The sequence below is a fragment of the Trachypithecus francoisi genome, unplaced genomic scaffold, assembly GCF_009764315.1.
Source record: "Trachypithecus francoisi isolate TF-2019V2 unplaced genomic scaffold, Tfra_2.0 Lachesis_group0, whole genome shotgun sequence".
In the NCBI taxonomy this organism is placed as follows: Eukaryota; Metazoa; Chordata; class Mammalia; order Primates; family Cercopithecidae; genus Trachypithecus; species Trachypithecus francoisi.
Genome location: NW_022681453.1, coordinates 186,809,744 through 186,827,542, shown reverse-complemented (window position 1 = coordinate 186,827,542; position 17,799 = coordinate 186,809,744). Strand labels below are relative to the sequence as shown.

General features: G+C 42.9%; 1 protein-coding gene and 1 long non-coding RNA gene across 4 annotated transcripts in view; one reads left to right on the top strand and one right to left on the bottom strand.

Annotated features, from left to right (window-relative positions):
• The window catches only part of LPP (LIM domain containing preferred translocation partner in lipoma), a 731,638-nt gene extending 730,533 nt beyond the window's left edge, over window positions 1-1,105 (bottom strand). The window contains exons 1-2 of one of the 3 annotated variants that reach the window (XM_033213033.1): window positions 751-980; window positions 93-156 (exon numbers count right to left, since the gene is read on the bottom strand). The gene's annotated coding sequence lies outside the window, so the exon portion shown is untranslated. Of the gene's footprint in view, window positions 1-92 lie in introns of all 3 variants that reach the window. The other 2 variants (XM_033213032.1, XM_033213039.1) reach the window with 2 other exon arrangements.
• Window positions 1,105-15,850, top strand: LOC117084372. The gene is made up of 3 exons (XR_004437418.1): window positions 1,105-1,458; window positions 7,255-7,336; window positions 15,474-15,850. It is a non-coding gene; the product is annotated as an uncharacterized LOC117084372 (long non-coding RNA).
• The last annotated feature ends 1,949 nt before the right edge of the window (window positions 15,851-17,799 follow it).

The following is a 17,799-nucleotide window of genomic DNA, read 5'->3' as shown; positions in this document are numbered from 1 at the left end:
CCGGCCCCGCGCCCCACACTGGCCTCCTCGAGCGCGCCGCCCGCGCCGAGCGCCCCGCGCCCCGCGCCCCGGGCCGTGCAGCCAGCCCTTACCTTGCAGCGCCCGGCTGTCCCCCGATCGCTAAAGCTACTTATCCCGGGAAAGCTCGCGCGGGACCTGGGAACGAACCCACAGACAAAAAGTGAAACTTCGGCAGGGCTGGAGCGGCTGCTGGTTGGTGCCTTTCCCCCTCCTTCCTCCCCACCGTCCCCACCCCCTCCCCTTGGTCTCCCGTGCGGTGCCCTGAGCGCTGGAGGCTGACGTCAGGGGCCTGAATTCCTGACTTTGCCTGCACGCATTTGTCCATGTAAGGTATGGGAAGGCGTGTGCCCGCGGAGCCGCCGCGCAGAGCTCGCCTGGCGGGGGAGGGGAAACCCGCAGCCGGCAGTGGCTTTGCCAAAAGGTGGGCGCACTGAGGGCATTGCATTTCCTGAGAGAAAGAGGAGGAGACGCGGGAATGCAGGGAGCTTGCAAAGGAGGAAGGGAAAGAGGGAGATGTGGAGACTTTACCCCTGCTAGAGGAAGAGGAAGGAGACGTAGGAGGAAGCGGCCGCGTCAGGGGGCTCCTGGAACATGGAAAAGCCTACGTCCACTATTAAGGCGTCAAATTAAGGCACTGAGCTTGAGTGGAAGAGATCCAGCCATGAAATCCCCTTCCAAGATTTTCCTCGTGAGCCCCGCCCTGGATTCCCAGCAAGACTCAAAACTTACAAGGTGTCAGAGCTGGCAAAGACCAACTTCCAACCCGTCCGCTTGGCACGTGAGGAAACTGAAGCTCTCGGAAGAGAAATGACTTGTACAGGGTCGTCACTCAGCAGATCGAGGAGCAGGCCCAGGCGCTCTGCCTCCCACTTGGGTTGCCGCCTCCAGGAAGGGCCCTGGCTTCCTTTTAGCCCTGAGCCTTGAAGCAGGTTAGATGTCCGCAGGCTGCGCGGACCACCCAGTGATTTCTACTGCTCTTGGCCCAGAGCCAGTTCCTGGAAGGTCTTGGTTGACAGTGAGCCCTGAATATCAATGACAATCAGTTGCTCCAGGGCAACTTCCTCTGTCCTGTGCTCAAATATATGAATCCCTGGAGTTTAACGTTTACTTCTGAGCCCCGCCCAGAAAGCTTGCTCTGGGCTTATAGCTTCAAAAAAGTCTGCGAACGGGATGAACTGGTTTGAATACAGACAAGCCTGTTATTGGAAAGTTTGAGTTGGATTTTTTTTTCCCCCTCTGACATCTGTAAGGGTGAACGACGATGAGAACCACCGCTTACTGTGTTAGGGGATTATGACGTGCAGCAGCCATTGCCTGGAAAGCACTCCATGCCCTGCGACTTCCCTTCCTTGTACTTCTCTCCTATTAATATCTAAAATAATCCTTCACGTTAGCATATAATGAAAGCAGTCTCTCACCCGGCTATTGCATCTTCAGGTGAGTTAGATAGGACAAAGCGTAGTCCTCCGCTTTACACTTCAGGCAAAAACTTAAGGAACGTTACTCGCCCAACACAAAATAACTGGGTGCCCAAGCACCTGTCTTCCCCTCCTCCCATACGGGTCTCCTGACTAATCCCTTGATCTTTCCATACCTGGCCCCGACCTCTAGCAGGACATAATTCCATTCATAACTGTTGAGAGTACACCATGCACTACCGATTCATAAAAACTCCAAAAAGTGGTTCTTCTGAGGATGGATTTTAGTGGGATTCTTTTGACCAGGAATTAAGGAAATAATGTAAAAACACATGTTATTGGATTTATTAAGCACCTTCCTTGTGCTTAATAAGTATTTGAATTCAGACATTTCAGGGGTAAGACTACTTTAACCTGTTCCTAACAACTATCTAATGCTCACATATAAAAATATTAACATGGTTGGGCGCGGTGGCTCACACCTGTAATTCCAGGACGTCGAGGCGGGCAAATCACCTGAGGTCAGGAGCTCGAGATCAGCCTGGCCAACATGGCAAAACCCTGTCTCTACTAAAAATACAAAAAATTAGCCGGGCGTGGTGGCAAGCGCCTGTAATCCCAGCTATTCCGGAAGCTGAGGTAGGAGAATTGCTTGAACCCGGGAGGCAGAGGTTTTAGTGAGTCGAGATTGCGCCACTGCACTCCAGCCTGGGGGACAAAGCGAGACTCTGTCTTAAAAAAAAAAAAAAAAAAAAAACACAGGGCCGGGCGCGGTGGCTCAAGCCTGTAATCCCAGCACTTTGGGAGGCCGAGACGGGCGGATCACGAGGTCAGGAGATCGAGACCATCCTGGCTAACACGGTGAAACCCCGTCTCTACTAAAAATACAAAAAAAAACTAGCCGGGTGAGGTGGCGGCGCCTGTAGTCCCAGCTACTCGGGAGGCTGAGGCAGGAGAATGGCGTAAACCCGGGATGCGGAGCTTGCAGTGAGCTGAGGTCCCACCACTGCACTCCAGCCTGGGCGACAGAGCGAGACTCCGTCTCAAAAAAAAAAACGCAGTAGTAGAGAGATAAGGTCGAGAATAACCACCCATTCCACAGAATAATAAAGAATTTATCTCTTTGCAACTAACATAGTTTGAAATGGGAGATATGAGCTCTTAGATTTTTTCTGGGGTTTTAAAAAGGTCAGATCCTATCAAAACACAGTTCACTCACTCAAACATTTCAGCATACTCACATTCTGAGTACTACTGTTTACTATGAAAAGAATTCCAGTGTTACATGAAGTAAAAATGGATTGTCTCAATTCTCATGGAATATAACGGGACTTGACCAGCATTTCCTTTTTTTTTTTTTCCTTCAGTAACCCACTTATAAAGAATAATAGGGTCCTAATGAGGATTAAGATTTAATAAGGTATAATTAGAGTTGTTCATTTCTTCCATCATACACCTTATAAGAGTACTGTGCTGGATCCAGAAACGCTACTAATTATGTTGAAACTGTTGTATGCGTGTGTTGGGGAAGATCACTATGTTTCTCCTCCTGAAATGTTTATGAATTGCTCAGGTGAGCATGGTGTTAGCATGAACATCATATAAGGTTAACTACACAAGATAATTTTGACTCATGAGGAACTTCCCAGGAATATAACCACCCAAGTCATAATCTGCTTAGTGAACCACATACAGTGTTGTCCTCAGTGCTAACCCCACCAAAAGCCTCATTCCCATTGACTGTTCAGGTTTCTTTCATACTCTTATTTTTCTCAACCCCCTGTTACAACTTCCTATGTGCAGGGGCTTGCACGAAATGGAAAGTTGTATAAATTTGCACTCAGTGGTAGAAAAGCACTGGTGTACTAATTCAGAGACTAAAAAGAGCACAGAATTTCAGGTGCAGTGTGGGGTCATTTGGTCCAAGGATAGCACACTGGTGGCCTAAAGGCTACCAGCAGCATTTTCATGGGTTCAGTAATGGCATAAAAGACTTTCAGGCAAGCTGGGCTTGGGTCCTGCCTTTCATTTGCATCCATTACAGTCCTGTACACATGGCCTTTGTGGAGCTCATGCCAGTCCTTATTTTGGAGTGCCCGGCAATATTTTAAGGAGTTTTCATACACAATTCACTTAACTCTCACAAGACCCCTTCTTAGCTTGGCATTATTATTTTTTTATTTTATCCATGAAGAAACTAAAGCCCAGGGAGTTTAAGTACTAGCTCTGTGTTGAGAGCTGAGTAAGCTCTTTTTATTATTTTTATTATTATTATTATTATTATTATTGAGACGGAGTCTCGCTCTGTCGCCCAGGCTGGAGTGCAGTGGCACAATCTCTGCTCGCTGCAAGCTCCACCTCCTGGGTTCACGCCATTCTCCTGTCTCAGCCTCCTGAGTAGCTGGGACTACAGGCGCCCACCACCACGCCTGATTTTTTTTTTTTTTTTTTGTATTTTTAGTAGAGACAGAGTTTCACCGTGTTAGCCAGGATGATCTCGATCTCCTGACCTCGTGATTTGCCCTTGGGTTCCCAAAGTGCTGGTATTACAGACGTGAGCCACCGTGCCCAGCCCCTAGCTGAGTAAGCTCTTACTCAGCTGAGGGTAGGTAAGCTAAAATTCCACGCTGATCCCTGGCAAGCTGGCACCTCGTTCACCCACTGTTGAGTGACCATCTGCTCTCAGTTTGAACACTCCAGCATAGGGAACTTATGATCTACAGCTGACCAAGAGGAAAAGTTCTGAAGAGGCTACTAGAAAAATAACAAGAATAAGAGGCCCATGGGTGATAGAAGGTAAATACCAATCTGCTATTGCCTCTGAGAACCTAACACCCATCAGGCCAAATGCCTCTAGTATGGTTTGCACAGACCTTCATAATTTGGCACCTACTTGTTCCTTCAGCCTCATTTCTTCCAGGATTTTACGTGCCCCCACCCTCCACCCTGCTTCTAGTAGTTTTCCAAGCACATCTTACCTCTCCCTGCTTATCTCTGTTTGCACATCTTCCCTTTTCCCTCAGGAATCCTGAGCCTTCTCTTTCAGATAACCTCAAGTGATGGGGCCTGAACGCAAGCAGACCAACAAGAGGAGCCCAGGCATTTGGAAGTAGCAATCAAGATTAGCATGGGGTCCAGGCGTGGTGGCTCACACCTGTAATTCCAGCACTTTGGGAGGCCTAGGCGGACGGATCACCTGAGGTTGGGAGTTTGAGACCAGCCTGGCCAACATGTGAAACCTCGTCTCTACTAAAAATACAAAAATTAGCCAGGCATGGTGGTACACGTTTATAGTCCCACCTACTCCGGAGGCTGGGGCACAAGTATCACTTGAACCTGGGAGGTGGCGGTTCCAGTGAGCCAAGATCACCCTACTGCACTCTAGCTTGGTTGACAGAGCAAGACTGTGTCTCAAAAAAAAAAAAAAAAAAGACTAGCACAGAGAGGGACACAAGAGAGAAATGTTTACGGTCCTTGCCTTACCCTAAATTACTCTGCAACCTTTTGGCAAGTCACTTCCTCTCTATTCTCAGTTTCTTAATCTATTGGGTTCTTAGACTTGGTGGTCTCCAATATTCTCCCAGTTTTTCAGTTTGATGTTACATTCTACCCAGTGACCAAATTCATATTCCGGAAGCATAGTATGCTATGTCACACCACAAATCTTGTAAACGTTCCTGATATGGTTTGGCTGTATCCCCACCTAAATCTCATCTTGAATTGCAGTTCCCATAATCCACACGTGTCATGGGAGGGACCAGGTGGAGATAGTTGAATCAGAGGGGCTGAGGGACCAGGTGGAGAGAGTTGAATCAGAGGGGCTGAGGGACCAGGTGGAGAGAGTTGAATCAGAGGGGCTGAGGGACCAGGTGGAGAGAGTTGAATCAGAGGGGCTATTTTCCCCTCCTGTTCTCGTGATAGTGAGTTAGTTCTCATGAGATCTGATGGTTTTTTAAGGGTCTTTCCCCTTCACTGAGCACTCATTCTTCTGCTTCCTGTTGCCACATGAAGAAGGACATGTTTGCTTCCCCTTCTGCCATGATTGTAAGTTTCTTGAGACCTCCTAGCCATGCTGGACTGTTGAGTCAATTAAACTTTTTTCCTTTATACATTTCCCAGTCTTGAGTATATCTTTATTAGCTGTTTGATAATGGACTGATAGGGTTCAATAATATCAAACAAATTAAGTTCATACCCGGCAGCTTCCCCTTCCTTATTTCATGATCAAATCCTGATGGCCTTTTCCAACTAGAAGCTGTACCTCCAACACCCCCTCCATCATACACATACGCACGCCACTTCCTTTACTTCCTGCCTCCAGGCTTTTGCATGTTTAGTTTTCTCCTCTTGAACCTAAAAGACTTTCCAGGCCCATCTCCAAAACTGCAGATTCTACCTGTCCAGCCAACCCCGTCTCACAGAATCTCTACCCCATTGCCCATTCCTTCCAAACTCCCTCCATTAATATGAAAATAACTTCTCTATTTTCTCAGAAAGATGCCCATTTCATTATCCCAACGCATTACAATTTTTCATCAGTGAGTTTGATCTCCTCCATGCAAATATAGAATTCTTTGTATTAGTCTTCATGTCTTGTCATTTCTCTTCCCCAGCAGCCAAGGCAGTACCTGGCACTTATAACCAAGTGTTATCCAGTAAGTGAGTGAATGAGTGAATCACTCTTTCACTCAATGTGGATAGAAAAGCAACACAATTGATGCTGTCCCTCTGGAAGATTGGTCGTGTTTCTTTAGACCATGACTCTGAGCAGGCATCAGAAGCGGCAAGGGGAAGAGACAGGACTAATACTGGTCATTTGTTACAATGTGCTCTGTGTGCACTTTCTAGGCCTTCTGACAATTACCATACATAAATTGTATAAATTTTCTGACAACATAGTTCTGCTATTAGAATAGACATGAAATTAAAGCCATGGTTATTTTGCAACTTTATATGAACAAAATTCAAAAAGATACCTAAGGTCATCTTTTTTCAGAAATAACTAAGCATAAGTGACAGTTTTAATATTTTATGTATCCTCTTCTATAGTTGAGCATAGGTCTTTTCCAAGATTATAGTACCAGTGTCTTATACAAACCAGGCCTCTGGGTGACAGTGACTCTAGCTTGGCCCAATGAGCATCAGCCTTTGGAAAAGAGATTAAAAACTTAATTTGGTAAATAGTAGTACAGGCTTGTAGTAAATGAAACACTGAAGATAATAAAACAGTTTACAGACTGGGCGTGATGGCTCACACCTATAATCCCAGCACTATGGGAGGCCGAGGCGGGCAGATCACTTGAGGTCAGGAGGTCAGGAAGCCAACAAGGTGAAATCTCGTCTCTACTAAAATACAAAAGGTAGCCAGGTGTGGTGGAGGGCACCTGTAATCCCAACTACTTGGGAAGCTGAAGCAGGAGAATCACTTGAACCCAGTGGGCAGAGGTTGCAGTGAGCCGAGATCATGCCACTGCACTCCAGCCTGGAGGACACAGTGAGACTCCCTCTCAAAAAAAATTAATTAAATTAAATAAAACAGATTATAAAAGATTTGCTTAGTCTCTCTTCTTCACATCTCGTAGAATGGAGGAAGAAAGTCAATGTAAAAAAATAATGTATGATCAGACTTCCTAAATGAATGTTTTCTCTTTTTATTGAGTACTAGGTCTTTGGTGTCACAAGCTAATTTCTTCATTAGCTTACAGAAATCAAATCAATATGGACAAATGATAATTTGTATCCTATGTGTTTCTGCACAATTTCACCCAGTTTTTAGTAAGTGGCTATAGTGTTATCACTATTTGCATTTTGCCAGATCACAGGATCGGATGGTCTGAATGTATTTTGGTGTATCCCAACTCAGCCACCTGTACCAATCTAACGGCTTTTGACCTCAGGTAAGTGCAGGACTTAGAAGACATATGATTGTGCCGGGAAGCCTGTGAATCTTCAGAGATCAGGCAGAGCTGTCTCACAGTGGGGGCCAGTCTCTTGTAGCAGAGATGTTGGTAGGCAGAGCTTTAATCCTTTTTGTGTTCACTACCAATGAAAAGTTTCAAAGAGGCTCAAACAACAAGGGAGACAGCTTATGCCACTTTTTTGCTCTAACAACAGGTTATTATGCACCTGCTAGCCTTATTAGGCCTGGGAATACAGTGTTGAGAAAAACATTAATAGACTCAGTTCCTACCCTACATCCTAAAACAAAGATAATACGTAATACCAGTTCCAAGCAGAGGGGTGTTGTTGAGATAGCTTTGCTGAGATCTCCCAGTGGACCACTGGATGGGCTAGATCCACTGTGGCAGCTGAGAGCCTCCTTTGATGGTGATGGGGCAGGCAGTGCTGAGCCTGGAGACACAACCGAGCTGGGGAAACACAAACATGGCACGTACATTTTTGTCTTCACACAACAACAGAAGCAGGAGGTAAAGGATAATGTCCAAGGGTTTGATGTATGCAGCAAGGCCTCATGCGGTAGCCTCACTAGTTCCTTCAGAGAGTTGCATGGAGCTGAAGAAGGTCTACCAGTTCTTGATGAGCCCAGTACCTGGAATAGGCTTTAGGATGTGCTTTGCCTCATTCATGGCTGCAATCCACAGTCTCACTGACTCCATGGGCATCATAGCAGATATTAGGTCAGTTTTAGATGAATAGAAAGAAGTCCATGATATATATCTATGTAAATCTCTTTATATATACGTGTATTATATATATATATATCTTCTATATATGTATATATACACAGTTTAATTGAGGTATAATTTGCATACCATAAAATTCATTCACTTTAGGCAGAAGTGGTTTTTAGTAAATTTAGTAAATTTATGGAATTGTATAACCATCTCTGCATTCTAATATTAGAGCAGTTCCATCACCCCAAAAATGAAACCTTGCACCCATTTATAGTCATTGCCTATTCTTATCTTCAGACCCAAATATCTACTAATCTACTTTGTGTCTCTATAAGATTTGCTTTTTCTGGACATTTCATATAAATGGAATCATAGAATGTGTGAACTTTTGCATCTGATTTATTCCACTTACCATGTTTTCAAGGTTCACTAGTGTTGGAGCATAATGTATCAATAGTTTTTTCCTTTTTATGGCCAAATAATGTTCATTTGTATGGATATACCATATTCTCTTTACTCATTCATCAGTTGCTGAACATTTGGCTTATTTCCATTTGAGGGCTACAATGAATGATGCTGCTGTGACCACTCGGGTACATATTTCTATGTGGACATATATTTTCATTTCTTTTGGTTACATGATATTTTAAAGTGGGAGAAAAGGCATAGATGGAATTTTTTAAAGGATTTGAAAGGGTATGCTTAATGCTATAAAAGTGATTTTTCTTTTTTTTTTGAGACAGAGTCTCACTCTGTTGCCCAGGCTGGAGTGCAGTGGCAGGATCTCGGCTCACTGCAAGCTCCGCCTCCCAGGTTCTCGCAATTCTCCTGCCTCAGCCTCCCAAGTATCTGGGACTACAGGTGCCCCCTACCACACCCGGCTAATTTTTTGTATTTTTAGTAGAGATGGGGTTTCACCGTGTTAGCCAGGATGGTCTCGATCTCCTGACCTCGTGATCCACCCGCCTCGGCCTCCCAAAGTGCTGAGATTACAGGCTTGAGCCACCGCGCCCGGCCAAGTGCTTGTTTTTAAGTGGTGAAATTATTCATTCTTTTTGCTTATCTAAATTTTCTAATTTTCTTCCGATAAATGTGTCACTTTTAAATTTTCCTATGTGTCTGTAATAAGACAGACAATACAGCTTTTTAAGACAAAAAAGCAAACACATATTTGGGAAGATGTGATCCCTTTTGTTTGACCTTGAATCTTCCTAGCAATCTATGCCAGATGGTTTGTGGTGGGATATTATTTTGAAATATTTAATGAGATCTTTACCCATATTTCCAGACCTTGGTTCTTGATTCACCCAACTAGCTAAGACAGTCTGTGTTAGTGCATTCCCAGGGGTGGAATAGACCTCAAATTGAAAGAGACTAGGTTTCTTTTACTTTGCAGAATAAACTTAATTTTAATTGCATACTCCCAATTATAGAAAATTTTCACGTTTTTACTTTTGAGTTTGTGGGCTAAAATTAGCAGACTTTCACAGGTTAACCAGTCTTTATTTGAGAGTCATCAAAGTCAACATGGCTCAAAATTGAATTCACCCGGGCTCTGCTTTCTCCCCAGTTCCCTGTTTCCATTCATGGTACCCCAACCTCCTTGTGAGGAGGATGCTCACAACCTGTGGTCGTTCTTGACTTTCCTCTCCCTAACTCTTCATTCCAATCGCTGGTCAAATCTGGCTGATTCTACCCACAAAATTCAATGTGTCAGCAGGGAGAGAAGAGAGGCAACAATTTTATTTATTTATTAATTTATTTACGAAACAGAGTCTTACTCTGTCATGGAGGCTGGAGTGCAGTGGCACAATCTCAGCTCACTGCAACCTCTGCCTCCCGGGTTCAAGTGATCCTCCCACATCAGCCTGCCGAGCGACTAGGATTACAGGTGTGTGCCACACTTGGCTAATTTTTTTTGTATTTTTAGTAGAGACAGGGTTTCACCATGTTGGCCAGGCTGGTCTCGGACTCCTTACCACAAGTCATTCAACCACCTCGGCCTCCCAAAGAGCTGGGATAAGCAGGGTGAGCCACCACTCCCGGCCCGAGAGGCAACAATTTAAATTTAAATGGTGATCCTCTCCACCAGGGTTCTCATGAGTGGAGATACAAGATCTGAACCTCCTGGCCCACACTAGTTCTCACCACCTTTCCCTGCTTTTCATGGAGTGCTGTCTTACCTTGTTGATTGTTTAAAGATAGCCGTATTTGGCCGGCAGGTGGTGGCTCACACCTGTAATCCCAGCACTTTGGGAGGCCGAGGCAGGCGGATCACTTGAAGTCAGGAGTTTGAGCCCAGCCAGGTAAACATGGTGAAACCCAATCTCTACTAAATACAAAAATTAGCCGGGCGTGGTGGCAGGTGCCTGTAATCCCAGCTACTCAGGAGGTGAGTTAGGATAATCGCTTGAACCCAGGAGGCAGAGGTTGCAGTGAGATCGTGCCACTGCACTCCAGCCTGGGTGACAGAGCGAGACTCTGTCTCAAAAGATAATAATAAAATAAATAAAGATACTCATATTTTATTCAGCATGGCCCCAGTTAAAAGTCAGCTGCTACTTCTGGTGCTCAACCAATAAACTGTGATTAGTACCAAAGCTAGAGGAAAGGGGATTGTATTCTAAGTATTTTTCAAGGATAATTTTAAGCAAAAATGTCCACATGATTTTATTTCAGTCATCAGCACTTACAGTAGGGTGGACTCCACCGTATGTTCACAAGGAAAATTCAAATGTAGTTTGAATATACAATGTTAGCACAATGCTAAAATAAACAAACTAGAATAAAAATAGATACCTATGGAGAATAGTAGGGCAGGAATTCATATTTGTGGCCCTAACATGATTTCTTTTTCTCTGTCACACAGGCTGTAATGCAGTGGCATGATCTCAAACTCCACTTCCCAGGTTGCTCACTGCAACCTCCACCTCCTGGGTTAAAGCAATTATCCTTCCTTAGCTTCCCAAGTAGCTGGGATTACCACCCAGCTGTGCCACCACACCCAGCTAATTTTTGTATTTTTTTTAGTAGAGATGGGGTTTCACCATGTGTTGGCCCAGCTGATCTTGAACTCCTGACCTCAGGTGATCTGCCGGCCTCAGCCTCCGAAAGTGCTGGGATTACAGGCATGAGCCACTGCATCAGGCTTACATGATTTTTTAAACCAAAAAGCTTCCAGTATTTTCACCTTCCATTTGAATCTTACAAAGTCCCACTAAGGCACGTGGTATTCCCTTGTTTATCAGGCTAACTTACAGAACACTATGCTACCTTCATATCTCACCTCTCAATCCTGATTCGCTCTAGCTCGAGATCACCCAGGTGGCTACCGCTTGTAAGCTGAGGCACCGAAAAGGCTCTGGCTAGAAGATCTAGCTTCCTTTCAGCAAATGAGTTTATTATAAACTTTCTCTTTGCCTATGACACATGGCATAATAGGCAGAAAAGAATTGAAACCCTTTAAGATTTCCTGAGCAGAAGTACAAGCAGCTTGAATGGTTTGGGTGGCATTTATAAGTTCCAAGTAGGACTGGTCACATTTCTTTAGGTTTCCCATGGAGATGCAGTTGAGATAAAGCCCTCAACCGCATCACTGAGCCCAGGGAGGAGGATGCTCAGATTGGGAAGCAAGAGACTTGGGCTCCAGTCCCAACTCTGTGATAAACATGTGATCCCGAAAAGTCATTTCCTCTCCCTGAGCCTTATTCATTTATTCATTTTTTCTTTCTTTCTTTTCTTTACTTTTCTTTCTTTCTTCCTTCCTTTCTCTCTCTTTTCTTTCTTCCTTCCTTTCTTTCTTTCTTCCTGTCTTCCTTCCTTTCTGTCTCTTTTTTCTCTTTCTTTCTTTCTCTTTTCTTTCTTTTCTTTTCTTTCTTTCTTTCTTTCTCTCTACAGGATGAAGATCCTCATTCCTGTCCCACCTTCTTCTGTATCTTTATGGCATGGATCGGATAAAACAATGCATTACAAACTGTACTTTCTTTCCTTCCTTTCTGTCTGTCCTTCTTTCTTTCTCTCTCCTCTTTCTTTTCTTTTCTTTTCTTTTCGTTCTTTCCTCTACAGGATGAAGATCCTCATTCCTGTCCCACCTTCTTCTGTATCTTTATGGCATGGACCGGATAAAACAATGCATTACAAACTGTACTTTCTTTCTTTCCTTTCTTTTCTTTTCTTTTCTTTTCTTTCTTTCCTCTACAGGATGAAGATCCTCATTCCTGTCCCACCTTCTTCTGTATCTTTATGGCATGGACCGGATAAAACAATGCATTACAAACTGTATACACATTACAAAAGTACATTACAAACTGGAAACACTATGCAAATTTATGGAATTTTTGGTTGAAGTTCATGATTTCTGACACTGCTTTTCCTATCCCCACTCAATCTTTTCACCACTGCTTTCAAAGTGGTCTATTTGACCCTTAATTTGTCAACCTATTAAGAATGGATCTACTAAACCACAAATTGACCTAAATTCAATATATATTGAGCCTTAATTTCCCCAAGTAGAATATAGATAACTTTCCAGCACCAAGCTCTGAAATTGAGGATTACTGAACTAATGTCTAAATGCTCTGAGTGCTTTTCTTTAAGGAAGAAAAGTGGCTGCTGCTTTGGGACAATGGCTGAATCTCCAATTAAATTCTTTAAAGCACAAGACTTTGACATTTTCTTGCTACCTCTGATTACATTAAAGGATTATATCTGATTGCTGTGGCAGATGTAAGAAGAAGAAACAGATTTGATTTTGTTTCTTTCTATGTTATAATGACTAATTATTACAGTTCAAAAAAATTATCTAAATTTCGATGTCTCCCATTGCATGCATCCCGCTTAATCAAAAGACAAATAGCATTCATTGGGATGAAGAATAAGAGAATTAAGAATCCTGGGCAGTTTATCTATGCCTGTCACTAACTCACTGCTTGATGTTTGACTATGAGATGATCATCTTTCATACTCGGTTTGACCTTTTAGTGAATGTAATGCAAGAAACTCCCCCTGGCCCAGCACCTTCAATCTTAAAATCTAAAAAGCAACTATTAATGATCTGGCAATGGTGTTTGCTATCTAAATAGGGTACTGTATATCCATGTTGCCCTGGACAATCCTAAATCAAGACTATCTTCTTGGGCAAATTTTATTTATTTATTTATTTATTTAGAGACAGAGTTGTACTCTTGTTGCCCAGACTGGAGTGCAGTGGCTCGATCTCGACTCACCGCAACCTCTGCCTCCTAGGTTCAAGCGATTCTCCTGCCTCAGCCTCCCGACTAGCTGGGATTACAGGCATGCGCCACCACACCCGGCTGATTTTGTATTTTTAGTAGAGGTGGGGTTTCTCCATGTTGGTCAGGTTGGTCTCAAACTCCCAACCTCCAGTGATCCGCCCACCTCAGCCTCCCAAAGTGCTGGGATTACAGGCATGAATCACTACACACGACCTTCTTAGGCTAATTATTAATAGCATTGCCTTTTACTCTCAAAAGTGGCCCAATTTGGGTGACTGCCATTTTGGTTACCCTATAGCATAGAACTTCTTCAAATAAACTTTCTTGGGTACCTATTCATGCAGAGGCTCCTGAACATGATAATTACTTGACTTAAAGCAGTCATGGATCCTACTCTATGAGAAAAAAGAGGCCAGTAAGCTGTATATACATACTTTACACAAAGTGTACACTTATTGTATTTTAAAATATGAAGGGTATGCAGAGAAGATTAATTATTTTTGTTCTTTTATTCTTTCACAATTATTTTTAAGGACCTACTATAAAACAGATACATAACTGAATACTATGAACAACATATAATAAGATATGGCCAAGAAGGTGTAGCATGCTAGTTCAGGTTATAAACAAGTAAAAACAAATAAAAACAAGTATATATATATTCAGTTACTGTGATTGATATATATATATATATATATATGTTAAGGTAAGGATGAGTCAGAGTGTTATGGAAGCCCATTGGAAGTGTACACAGGTCTTGAGGAACAGGAGTGCAGAGAAGATTTGCAGAAAGAAACAATAGGTAAAATGAGACCTGAAAGAAGATTAGGTGTTAGCTAGGTGAAGAAATGTAGGGCAATGAGGAGTGCTCTAGCCAAAGTATACAGCACATGCAAAGACAGAATTTATTTCAAGGTTGTTGTAAAATAAGAGAATCAAAAATAGTTCATTATGGTTTGAGCATAGCATGGGGAGAATAAGAAAAGATGAGCTTATGAGGAAGGAGGCAACAGAACTGGCAAAATTTGGATCAAAGGAGGGAGGAGATTATTCAAAGAAAGGAACAGAGAAAGCACTGGGGTTTGGCAGAGCAGCAGGCAATCTATCCTGGATATGGACTTAAGTCCTCAGAGGATTCTTGAGCAACTAATGGGCTGCCCAGAGCTGTGCCCAGGATGGTTGTTCTAAGCAGTAGGACTGGCCTTGTGTGAGCTCAGTTCTTGCCTCTGGTCTCTGCTAGCCTGCCTTATCACCTGTGGGTCAACCTTCATGTATACACATGTATGTGGCTTCTAATTTTATAAGTGAAGAAACTGTGGGCCTTAGGGCAAGCTCTGTATCCAGCAGAGTACTGGTGAGGTATCCCTTTCACCATTAGACATTTATTTCTACTTTTTCAGAGCTGGAAAATCTCAGCTCCAACCAACAGACATGCACAGGAAAAAAGCCTGAGGACACCAAGAATTGAGCCAAAACTGGAGTATGACATCCAGTTCTCCTCTGAGGATGGATTTGGCAAGGACCTAAGTAGATAGAGTGGAAATCAAGGGTCTACTGTATCAAAATAGCAGATTATAACTCATTTTAAGAAATGTAAGCAGCAAATAAGACCACGGGGTCTATTTAGAATGCATTGATTGTGTCAGGTAGGATTTTCAGTTTTAAGTAGTGAATTGGACTCTGACAACGTAAGTGGGAAATAATTTACTAAAAAGATGTTGAGTAGTTTCTAGCGTCTACTTTGACATGAAAGAACAGGTTCAGAATCTCTATACCACAAATGAAACTATTTAGTCCAATGGTGACACTCTTAAAGCAACTACTGGTTATGGACATTACTTGCACCCCAAGCATCCTTAACACTGGGTGCTGCCTGCAAAATAGCTGTCATGTTGTGTCTGGAAACTGGATGTGGCCAGTTCTGCTCTGCTTCCTTGAACCACTTGTGTTAGTCAATGCCTGGAACGTACACATCTGGCTGGCAGTGCGTACTCTGTGCATCCTAATTGCAAGAAAGACTTAGTGAGTTTTTTTGTATTTTTAGTTTCTATATGGAAGGCAAGCTTTGCTTCATAAAATGGAATATTCTCCAAACATAGGTGTGTGCGGAGGGGATACAGATGCTGAGATGAGCAAATAATGACAAATGTCCTTTACACTTGCAGAACAAGGGAAAAGAGAACATCATCCTGGAGCTACAAAGGGATAACAACCTTCTAGAAAAGATTTGCTGGAGGAACCAGAAGAAAATAATAAAGAATGTTTTGGCGTTCTTTCTCTAAAAGCTTAAAGGCATTGCCTTTTGAAACAAAAACATGAATTATAAAAAGAAAGCTCGACATGAAAAGACAGCAGGCAACATTTCAGACTAAAATGGGAAATGAATAAAAGGAAAAAAAGTATTTTAGGAAAATAAAAGCGCAATAGTAGAATTAACTTCCACTTTGGGGAGAAGAACCAAAAGCAGAAATGACCTGAGAAAATCTAGTCTATAATACAGAGGGTAAACTTGAGAATGTCTTCTGGGTTATAGAGGATAGCACAAAGAGATTAAACAGAAACAGAGAATAATCTATGTAAGACAGGGGGGTCAGAGATACAACCTGAGAATGATTGAAGCCCCCTAGGAAGAAAGCAGGATGATTGCTCGGAAACAATGGTTGAGGGCACAATTACAGAGATGCTCCTGAGCGGCAGTTTTACATGAGTATGCAAGCCCAAAGGTCCCCTGCATTCACAACACAAGCAAAGACAAGCTATTCACACTTACACCCGTCAGGAGTAAAGAAAAAAAGCAACCAGTCCTTTAAGCATCCAAGCATCCAGATGGTAAAAACCTTTCACCTAGAAAGGAATAAAAATTCCATTGGTTTCAGCTTTTCCGGCAATGATAATTTACCAAAAGTGATTAAAGGGATATCTTTATAGATTTGCAGAAGACAGGCTGTGAACAAGTTAATTTGTTTTGCTTGTGTGAAAGCAGCAAAAAGACAGAATTGGTTTGAAAAAGAAAGTACCCTAAAGCCTTGCTTCTCAAAGTGTGGTCCCTGGACCAGTAGCAAGAGCATCCCCCGGAAGCTTGTTCGAAATACAAAATATCAGGCTCATGCCTGTAATCCCAGCACTTTGGGAGGTTGAGGTGGGCAGATCACCTGAGGCCAGGAGTTTGAGACCAGCCTGGCCAACATGGTGAAACCCCATCTCTACTAAAAATACAAAAAAAAAAACTTAGCCAGGCATGGTGGTGGGCTCCTGTAATCCTAACTACTCGGGAGGCTGAGGCAGGAGAATTGCTTGAGCTGAGGAGGTGGAGGGAGGCTACAGTGAGCTGAGATCGTGCCACTGTACTCCGGCCTGGAGAACATGAGTGAAACTCTGTTGGGAGAAAGAAAAAAGAAAAGGAGGGGAGAGGAGACAAAAGACAAAATCTCCAGTCTACCCTAGACCTACTGAATCAGGATCTGCACGTTAACCAGACTTCCTGGTAATTCCTACACATACTAAAGTCTGAGAAACACTGGGTTAAGACATATTCTATGGACCAAGAATGGAAGCAAAATTAAGAACTTAAGAATGGGGGGCCGGGCATGATGGCTCACGCCTGTAATCCCAGCACTTTGGGAGACCTAGGTGGGCGGACCACAAGGTCAGGAGATGGAGATTAAAAATACAAAGAGGTAGGAAGGTTGCTTGAGCCTGGGAAGTCTCTACTAAAAATATAAAAAATCAGCTGGGGATGGTGGTGTGCGCCTGTAGTCCCAGCTACTGGGGAGGCTGAGGCAGGAGAATCGCTTGAACCCAGGAGGCAGAGGTTGCAGTGAGCCAAGATTGCACCACTGCACTCCAGCCTGGGAGACAGAGCGAGATTCCATCTCAAAAAAATAAAGTAAAAATTTAAAAATTTTTAAAAAATGGGGAAGTGAGTGATGGTGTGTGTGATTGGCAAACAATTTTGATGGTCAATAGCCACCACTTCATGAGGAAGTGCTAAAGGAACATGCTCACCGATTAAGATCACCCATGATTGAACAAATCTATGTCTCTGCAAGAACAGGAAGAGATTAGTGCCCTCCCACAGTAGCTTCTGGCAAAAAGCTTCCTTTTTATCTCTTTCATTCTGCCTTTTTATCTCTTAGGAGACTAATCCTGTAATTGTACATAAATTTCTCTTAAAGGACCTATCTCTCATGGAAAATTTAACATGGGTTTGAGAAACTCAAGTATGATTAGAACAATTTTTTCTTGAATCTAGATATCCATGTCCTTGAAAAAAAATACTGGAAAGAAGTAGAGCAAGTTATTAAGTAATAAAAAGTATGATTTTTTGAAATCTCTACTTTTTCAAGTTTTATGGAATGAATTGCCTATTATGGATTATAAAGATAAACATATTTTAAAAACGTTTTCTATCATCAAGAGAATATGTAAGCAAGAAAATATATTATAAATAACCTCTATGGCATATTATCCCTAAGTCATCCTTTCCAGCAT